The sequence below is a fragment of the Lathamus discolor genome, chromosome 11 (genome assembly GCF_037157495.1).
Source record: "Lathamus discolor isolate bLatDis1 chromosome 11, bLatDis1.hap1, whole genome shotgun sequence".
In the NCBI taxonomy this organism is placed as follows: Eukaryota; Metazoa; Chordata; class Aves; order Psittaciformes; family Psittacidae; genus Lathamus; species Lathamus discolor.
Window position 1 is genome coordinate 4,182,304 of NC_088894.1, and position 10,083 is coordinate 4,192,386.

The window sequence follows — 10,083 nt, forward strand, 5'->3', positions numbered from 1 at the left end:
CATGTAACAACTGGCTGGTTGCCTCCAAAGCTGTGTTAAGAGCTCATGCCAAAGGACAGTCCTTACTTGCCCAGTAAAAGCTGCTTAAAAGAAGGCCTCAAAGCTGAAAGAACTCAGCCCCATTCAAACGATCTGTGTCCTGGCAAGGCTGGGCTGAGAGTCAAGTCTGGCTGAAGGGTGATTAACTGGAGGCAAAAATCATCTGAACTCTTTGGCGCAAGGAATTGAGGGAGGATTTGTTCCTCCAAATGTCCATTCCGAGAGAGAAGTGGAGGGTACAAGATGCTCTGTGGACACCCAATGGCTTCAGAAAAGAGGCAGGCAGCCCTAGCAAGCTCCAGTAAGAAACAGTATGGTCAGCCCAGGCTATGGGAAAGAACAACAAGCCACTGCTTGTCTCTACCCATGTGACAATACCAAACCTGGTTAAGGAAAATAACTAATCAAAGTTAGTACATTAACTACAACTCTCATTACAGTAAGTTATCTGATAGAGACCTTCAAAATGCCCTCAAGCATGAAACACCTAAAGCCAAGTGTATCCGGCAAGGAGAAAATTACAGCTTGTAATGCATATGACCTTTTGCAGTGGTATCTTGATGTATTTTGACAGCAGGTTTAGTGGAACACTGGTTTGTTGAAACCCCGCAACTTCTGCCAAGCTGCAATGGACAGGTCTCCACTGAGCCATTAATTTTTATTTCAACAGAATTTGGCTGACAAGATCATCAGGGTTACTTTAAAAAGCAAGATGGTAACTCCAGGATGAGCTTCAACTGCAGCCAAGCTAGCAATGGAGAAACTCCCACTTGCGGCAGCCCAGATACCAACACAAGAAGGCCGCCCGCCTTCTCCCCATGTCACAAGTTACCTTGAAATCAGCAATTTTTGGAAGCTGTAGCCTACAGGGTGTAAAATCTGATCAATCATCAGCTGAATTGTTAATTTCACGTGTTAAGGATATTTCCATTTGGAAGAAATACACCACAGCTGGTAACAGACGAGTACTACATAGAGCTTCACAGTATGTAACCTTTCACAAGACCCCTCAATGCAATCAGCAAACAAGTAAAATGAGATGCTACTTGAAATCAGATGCATCTTGACAGGAAATTCTCTTTTATCTCGCCTTCCAAAGGCTGAGAAAACTCCTTTTTGAGAAGCAATCAATTAATTGTTTGTGCTGCAACACACTTTTTATTTGAAGCGAATTTAACCACTGTCAAACCTTGCTGGGGTGACATGCCCCACAGGCACCCCATCACCACCACCAAATTCTCTTTCTGAGCTTCAGAAATGCTCCTACAACCAGCCCAGGTGTTCTTGTGATTACTAGTTCTGAACTGTGGTTTGCCTGAAAACTGCACCTCTTGTTTTCTGCACTATTATTCCTCTTATTGGCAATAAAAGTCTAGGAAATTTCAATACCATTTTAAAAATCCTCAAATGTTATAAAATACGAAGAAAAGATTTAAGCTAAAACAAACAGCTTAAAAGTAATTCCTTTGATGTACGACACTCGATAATGAGACTGTTTCCCCTGACCGCAACATCTTCATGTAGCACAAGCAGGTATAGCTTTTGATAAAAATCAGGATTGTTCTCAGAGTTTCCCGATTCCATAAAAACTTGCAGCTTATTTTGTGCTGCTCTGGGTTTTTGGAAGAATGGCATTTCAAAAGTGTTACTGATTGCCCCTGCTGCTCTTCATCACTGATCAACTTTGCACCTTTTGGTAAAACTAGGATGCAACAGAATTAGATAGCAATGCGTGCTTGCAGGGGTGGGAAAAGCACCCTAAAAACCCCAGGAAGGAACACTTTCCAGTGCTGCAGCCAGAAGATGAGGTGCCATTTCTTGTCCAGTACTATTCTTAACTGAGCCTCACTAGAAGACCTGGCCATGGTTTTGCCTTGGGAGGTCCTGCCCCTACAGCCATAGTCCCAAGGCTCCAACTACTTGCTCCTCAACTTCTCTGGGAAGGAGACCTGCCAGAATTACCAATACAAGCCTTGGATCTCACCTCTCACGAGCTCTCCACTCACTGCTGCGAAAAAGGATGTCACTACAGACACTAAACCTTTGAATTTATCAGGAAGCAAGGCAGAAATAACTCCTCACATTCTCCTTGTGTCATCCAGCAAGGAGGGAGGCTTGTGAGCATGCACCTACACACATGTATGAGCAGACGGAGGCTTAATCCAATCTTTGTAAGTACTATCCAGAAACCATGATGGGAAGCCCAATCTCACACCAGCTGTGCAGCCCTTTGGGCCAGCTTGAGTTGTAAGAGAACAAAAATTATAACATTAAAATGATATATATAGGACTTGGAAAATTTAATCACCTGCATCTTTTGGTGCGAACAACTAAATCGATCCCCTTTCCTCCGTCAAACCTAACGCTCAGGCTCCCACATCAGCAGCTCAGTATAAGCAATTTCTTGTCCCAGATAAGCAGTTGACATGTCGACAAATTATTTTATACAAGACACCATTCATTATTCCAACTTCTCAAGTTTTGTACAGATCCGATCCCAATCCCTGTGTAGGGCTATGCATCAAGAACACTCATTCTAGCTGGAGAAGCAGCAACTGTCCTCTTGGTTCCCAAAATACAACAGCTTTCACAAGCTGTGGTGTCCCCTGCTGCACACATCCCTGCATCCCCCCAGACCAGACCCATCGTGACACGCGCTGGTTGCCTTTCTTTTTCCCCAACTACATAAGGAAGGGTTCTTTACTGCAACACAACCTCAAGGCTACAAAATATATGTGACAGAATTCACTTCTTCCTTCTGTTTTTAACTAGGACAATAGCCATTTTTGATCAGTTATTCAGAGCACAGGCAGGATGCTGTTGACAGCCCCAGTGACAGAGTACACATTGGGTGAAAAATGACCCCCCAATACCCCATGGACTGGGAGAAATCCCAGGCTCCAAGGCCTCTAGAAAACTTTCACCATTATCCCCCTGTGTAATCCAAAGCTCAGATGCGCTTTCAACTGCAACAGCATCACTGGAAAGACTTTTTTCTTTGTTCTGATTAGCCAGGACACTAGACACAGGACAAGAAACTAGATAAGTTTCAAAAACCAGTTTAGATCAATCCTTCAGCAATCAGTATACATGAACTAAGGAACACACTGACTACATGGCCAAAATGTTCAGGTCCTGCCTAAGAACATCAGTGATCTGCTCTGGAGGGGACATTATAGCTCATGGCAGTGTCAAGACAAAAAATACAGCATCCACAGTTTCAGTGAAGTAAAGGTAAGTTGGTCACCTGGCTGACACATGGAAAACATCTCACCTGGAGTCTGAGGATACATCTTCCCTGCCTCAAGTCCATGTCATGTAGGATTATTTCTCCTTCCACTTGTGCCGCTTAACTTCTCCCAACACAACACATGCTCTCCCATTACTTCTGCTCTGGCCCAGCATTAGGGAACAAGTTTATGCTTGAACACAGTGTCTGCAATACATGTGGTTAAGTCCGCCTGGTCAATGGTCTGCACACCACCAGGCGTTCTCCTCACTGCACCTTCCTTACAGCACAGCGCTGGTATTTCTCACAGAGACCCCATGACCCAGCAGGTTAAGGGAAGGGTTTCTTCTCCTTTACTCTGCTCTTGTGAGACTCCACCTGGCATGCTGCATTCGGCTCTAGGGCTCCCAGTACAAGAAAGATATGGACCTACTCAAGCAAATCTAGAGGAGGCCAGAGAGATGCTCTGGAGCCGGGCTGAGAGAGCTGGGCTGGTTCAGCCTGGAGAAAAGAAGGCTCCTTAAAGGGAGACCTTAGAGCAGCTCTGGTGCCTAAAGGGGCTACAGGAAACCTGGAGAGGGGCTTTGGACAAGGGCCTGTAGGGACAGGACAAGGGGAATGGCTTTAACCTGCCAGAGGGGAGACTGAGATTAGATGTTAGGAAAAAAACTCTCCCTCATGAGGGTGGTGAGGCACTGGTACAGGGTGCCCAGAGAAGCTGTGGCTGCCCCATCACTGGCAGTGTCCAAGGCCAGGTTGGATGGGGCTTGGAGCAAGCTGCTCTAGTGGAAGGTGTCCCTGCCCATGGCAGGGGTTGCAACTGGGTGAGCTTTAAGGTCCCTTTCAACCCAGTCTGTGATTCTATGACTCTGAACCAGACACCCCTCACACCTCCTCCCCACCAGAGGTACACAAGCAACCTATAAAGATCTCACTGTCAGCAATGCAAACTGACACAGCCACAAAAACTCTTCAACATCTTTAGCAGCAAGCCCCCTGCCACTGCAAACCAATTTAGTATGTCTGTGTAACTTGGCTGTAACTACAGCTTCCATCAATATGGTATCAGAAAATATGAAATCATTGCCATTGATAAGTGAAAACAATGACAATTTAGTGATGCCCAGGGGAAGGCTGCATTTCTCAAGTTTCCCCACACCGAGCTGGTTTTCACTTCAAGGAAACACCTATTTTTTTACTAGAATAATGTACGATTACTACATCAGTTGGAAGGCTGTTGTAAACCATGCCTCCCTCTAAGCCCTGTGGAAGAACAGGCCCTATAGAAGAACAGGATTTCTGGAGACAGTGGCTGAAGAGCGCTGCTGGGAGCTATCCCAGTCAAAATCTGAGACCTAATGGAATACCTTGCTGTAGGTCCAAAATACAGAGACACAGAATAGAAAGGACCTTAAAACTCATCCAGTTCCAACCCCTGCCACAGGCAGGGACACCTTCCACTAGAACAGCTTGCTCCAAGCCCCATCCAACCTGATCTTAGACGCTGCCAGGTATGGGGCAGCCACAGCTTTTCTGAACACCCTGTGCCAGTGCCTCAGCACCCTCACAATGAAGAATTTCTTCTTAATACCTAATCTAAATCTCCCCTCTGTCAGCTTGAAGCCATTCCCCCTTGTCCTGTTCTATAGGCCTTTGATAAAATCCCTCTCCAGATTTCTTGCAGGTAACTCCCTTAATCCCGAGGCTTGTCAACTCCGCCACTCTGGACATGTGCCTTGAGACCTTTGTTTCTCTCCCCACCAGACACACAGAAAAGCCAGGAACACTTCCTGCAACTGGAAAAGAGCTGCTAAAGCCAAAAACTCGTGGTTATTGTGCTTGGCGACCTTTTATGTAAACGCAAAGCGTGTTCTCTTGAGCTTGTTTTCTCATACGGAAACACTGGAAGATGCATTAGCTAACGAACCAGCCAGAAAGCCTACGACACACATTAACTACAAACACCAACGAGAGGCACTGGTTGTCCTCTAATAAAATTCAAATGAGACAGGATTTGGTGCAGTTCTCAGCTCGGGGCGCGAGCACAGGCGTGCGTGTGCGGAAGCTGAGGGGTTATGAACAGACAAAGCTCACCACAACACTACAGCTCGCAGCTTTCAGAACCACACCAACGGAGCGACAGAAAAGCTCCTGGCTTCCCACTCCCTGAAGGAATCGGAACCCCGAGGGGCTCTAGAAGTAGGTGCAGAAATCAAGCCGAAGGAACGATGTGAGCAGCCTTTCTCCGGCTGCTTTAGAGCCACCGAGGAACTCAAACAAAAGCCTGGCTTCAGGGAAACGTCAACGCGTTGTCGCTGACATCGTACAAAGACGTCAAACGCCCGCGTGAGGTCAGGGCTGAGAAACTACAATCAGAAACACCGTCCGAAGCCCGGAGACGCTCCCGCTGCTGACAGGCCCCCGGTGGCTGCCCGCGGCCGGCCCAGCAGCGCTGCCCTCCCCGGGAACCGAGCGCTGCCCTCAGCACGGCGGCCCAGCGCCCCTCTCCTCGACCGCGGGCCTGTCTCCGGCTCTAACAGGTCGCGGCAGAGCCCGCGATCCAAACGCCGGGGGAACTGGGACTGGTCCCGCAGCCCTCGGCGGGGCAGCTCCGTCCAGCAGGCGGGGGCAGGCTGCAGGCCGCGGCCGGGCGGGCTCACCGGGCACTGGGGCCCAGGCCGCGGCCCCCGCTGCCCGCTGACATGCTCCCCGCGGGCCCCGGCAGCCCCCAGCTCCCCGCGGCCTGGCATCCCAGCCCGAGCCCGCTCCGCTCCCCGGCCAGGCCCGGCTGCCCCTTCCCGCCGCGCCGCCCGGCCTGCTCCGTGCCCGGGCCGCCGCCAGCCCGGGCTCCGCCGGGGCGCCGCTTCCGCCCCTCTGTTTCTGTCACGCCCGCCGCGGCCGCCGGGTCCCCGCGCCCCCCTGGGCCGGCGGAAAGGCCCCGCCGAGAGCCCGCCCCGCCCTCACCTGGCGCTGCCGCTGCCGCTGCTGCTGCCGCCGCCGCCGCCGCCTCCGCCACGGCCGCCGCGAGGAGCGCGGGGCCGCCTCGGCGAGCGGGGCCCGCGGGGCCGGCGTCGCGGGCGGGCAGGCGCGGGGCGGGAGGGGAGCGGAGGGGAGGGGGGGGGGGGGGTGTCGCGCTCGGCCCGGGGACACCGGGACACCCAGCGCCGCTCCGCCGCCGCCTCCCTCCGCCGCCGCGGCACGTGACCCGCGCCGCCCGCGCGCGCCTGCGTCCGAGCGCGCGGAGCCGGGGAGCCGTGAGGGGTGGGGGGGGCGGTGGGGGGGTTGGTGTGAGCCCTTCCCCGGGCACCGGCTCCCGGTACCGGGGCCGCGCAGCCCCTCGGCGGGGAGCGCGCCTTGGGCCCGCCCCGGGAGCGGCCCCGCTGGACCCTCCTTCCCGCACGGTGGAAGCGCGGCCGGGCCGGTCCGGTCCGGTCCTCCCGCCTGAGGAGAGCCCCAGGGGCTGCGGGGCGAGCGGGCGCTTCCGTAGCGAATGAAGAGCGTTTCCTGGACGGAGTTCCACACAAAACAGTAATTAAAGCGTTTATAGGAAATTGCTGGGGAGAGAGGGTCGTAATTCAGAGGAGTTTTACCAGAGGAACTCTGCAAGGAGGGCTCGGGCTTGTAAGGATCCATGAATTAGACTGCACTGTGTGCTGCGCTGGGGAGGTGGGAAAGAAGCCGGGGAGGGAGCGGGTTTAGTCGCAAGCCTGTTTACCTGGTTACCACACGGGCCCAGTGGGCAGTGCTTGCTGCCTAGAGACCCCTCGGCACACGGGGGTCCCCCCAGAACAGGGCACAGAGCCCTCGGTTCACCTCTTCCCACAAGCCTTTATTAATACAAGAAGCAATAAATGAGCATACGAAGGTGGTGCCAGTGCACGGATGCCTGTTTTCCTCCCTGCTTTAGGCACAAACCTGTTACCTGGCAGTGGTTAAGGACAATACACACATGGCAATGCCTGTTTCAGGCTCGTAAGAGAACCAAGAGTCTTTTGTGGGGAAAATAAAGGCTTTGGTCCTGCAGAAACACCTTATGGGTTAGTTCTGGTGGCTCCAGCCCTCCCAGCCAGACTGGGTGTTCATCCCAGATCACTGTGGGATGAACAACGCAGAAAGAGGAAAATGGGGTTTTATTCTGTAAAACCTTGTCAATACGATGGTCCCACAGCTCATTTGTCGCTATAGCGCACCACACACACAAAATCTCCTTTTGTAAACTGACATAGCAATGCATTCCATAAAAGGACCCAAAACAATGAACATCATGGTTACTATATGACCTATCTTGATAATTAAATGCTGTTGGTGTGTGGGAAGCTGTGAGCAGATTGCGTGTTTCCTCTGCATTTGCAGCTCTAAAGCTCCCTGCTGGCAGATGAGCACTGAGCTTCTCTTCACCAAAGGATCATTCCCTTGGTGCCTTTTCCTGCTCTTCCCCAGTTTCTGGGGCAGGGACCCCATTGGCAACACGTTCCTATTGCACTAGGGATGGGAGAAAAGCCATTCCCCAGATCCCAGGAGACCCGCAGAGGGGTCAGAGGAGGTGATGGGGTGTCAGTCACAGGGGTGGTAATGAGGAATGTTCCCCATATCCGACTGTCTGTCGGGGAGTTTCTGTCTGCATCAATGTGGATATTCCCCACTTGGCCTTAAGCTGCTCCCACCAGAGACAGGCTGGAAACACAGGAAGCTGAGAGAATAGCTCTTCAGTATCTGAGAATTACCTTTCCTCCCTCCTTCCCTTTATGCTTTCCTCTGTTTCAGGAGACATTTCTGTACCAATCTGCATTCAGCTTCCTCCTCCTCCTGCCTTCCCCTAAAGCCTCTTGTGTTCCCGCTCTGGCACCGTTAGATCCGAGTGTGGGTTCCAGAAAATCCCCGTGTTTCCCATCAGTGCTGCTGTGTGTGTTTTGCAAGGTCATCCTTAGGGGTTTCCCTGCAGAGCCTGGGTCCATCCTGTGTAGCTTAAACATTTCTAGGTCTTGAGGGCCTTTGTACACCGTGATCAAGATGAGACTGGGGGCGGGGGCTCAATCTATCCCTTCATTCTGTGTTTGTGGAGCCCCTCCATGAGCAGACCCCGACTTGGTTTGGATTCTGAAGCTTTGCTGCAAAACAAATGACACCCTAATACAATGTCACCCAAAGAGAAGGAGAGCTGTGTGCAACACACAGAGAACTGTTTGAGCTGTTTCATCGTCCACAAGCAGAACAGAGAAAGGCATCTGAGACTGGACGACCAAAACTGTGGTTATATTTATGTGCATTTTCATATGACAGCATGTTCAAAAGGAAGGCATCATACAGAAAAAGTTGGTAGACTCATGACCAGCTTCAGGGTTTCCCAAACTCAAATATTATACAATGACTCAAACAAAGTAAGTTCTCCTCTAATACTGTGACAACGCTCACTTACAGCGAAGGAAGGGAGACCTGTTGCATTGCAGTCACAATCACTTCTGATCCGGGATTTTGTTGAACTGTAGCTGATAACGTTGTGGCCACTGGAGGGCCCTTCCTGGGCAGTGCATTGTGGTGCTCCCATGCTCCGACTCCATGGGCTCTCCTGCCGGCTGCACACTGCTTCTCCAAAACCCAGATCTGCCTCTCAGAGCTCTCCTTTCTCTGCCTAGCGTGTGGATGTCCACCACTGAAGTATGGAGGAGCTCTCCAAAACTGCTGTGAGGAAAATACCTGGATGCTACAGGAGCTCTTCCCACTCCACCTGATCCTTTCCAAAGCCTTACAAAATCGTCAGTGGTTTTGATGTGTTCATGAAAGAAATGCAGGTTTCCTCTCACAGTGTTTACCGAGGCCTGACTCCCGTTTCTCTCCAACACATCAGTGTCTGGGATGAGTCCATGGCAGCCTGCTGGGTTGTGGAAGGAGGCTCCAAGATGGTCCAGCCAGAGACCCAGCAGCCACCGGAGGGTCCAGCTCCCCTGGCAGCCTGGCTGATGCTGAATAGGTGCATTTGAATGTGCCACCCCAGCTGAGGGACCCCTCAGAGAGACACTGGCAGAGCTGCAGCAGAGCTGTGGGACAGTGGCTGTCATCCCTGGAGAGTGGGGACCTGAACCTGAATGGCACAACCGAGGGGCCAGAGCATCCTCATACGCACCACTGCAGGATGGCAGTGCTTCTGCTTCATCCTCCCCTTTAGGCATTTATACACAGCACTCAGTGCTGGATGCAGCCAGGGGAGCAGCAGTATCTCGTGAAGCTTTGCTTGTTACCTGTGTTCATGAATGGCATCAAGTCTTTGTGAGAATACTGGCAAACTGAGCTCACACTGCAATAGCCAGGCTGAAATCAACACAGTTATTGTGCACACGTGTCTCCTGAATATGGCCTTTTATTTCACAATGTTAGGTTCACCTGTACAGTATAATCAGGTATTTCTTGGTACCTCACATTAAACCCATCAGATCTCATCACAACAGATGGACGCAAAGTATCAAAGACACTGGGCCAATTAGCAGATTACAGGTTTCTGTATCAAATACATCTGTGCTATACTGATGCTGGTTTTAAACTGAGAAAATGGGAATTCATTCAAAATATCTTTACCTCTCTCAGCCATGACCTAGGGGCCCAAGTCCCATCTTCCAATTTCTTTAAATCTTCTTTTGCCACACAGGCCATGACCCAGCAGAGCACTTTGGAACATGCTTTATTTCAAGGTTCTTAATAATTGCTGTGAAATTGTTCCTTGGGGTGTGTAAGTGCCCTTTTGAATCAAGGCCAGTGTCTTTAACTCCCAAATGAATACACAGATTCCCGCATTAGGAGTGAGTTGGTGAATTCAGTTAATA

The 10,083-nt window shown here is 51.2% G+C and overlaps 1 protein-coding gene across 4 annotated transcripts in view; it reads right to left on the bottom strand.

Annotated features, from left to right (window-relative positions):
* The window catches only part of NCOA6 (nuclear receptor coactivator 6), a 42,766-nt gene extending 36,428 nt beyond the window's left edge, over positions 1-6,338 (bottom strand). For 2 of the 4 annotated variants that reach the window (XM_065691973.1, XM_065691972.1), the window contains exon 1: positions 6,233-6,338. The gene's annotated coding sequence lies outside the window, so the exon portion shown is untranslated. The remainder of the gene's footprint in view (positions 1-6,232) is intronic. The other 2 variants (XM_065691971.1, XM_065691970.1) reach the window with 2 other exon arrangements.
* Positions 6,339-10,083: the final 3,745 nt, after the last annotated feature.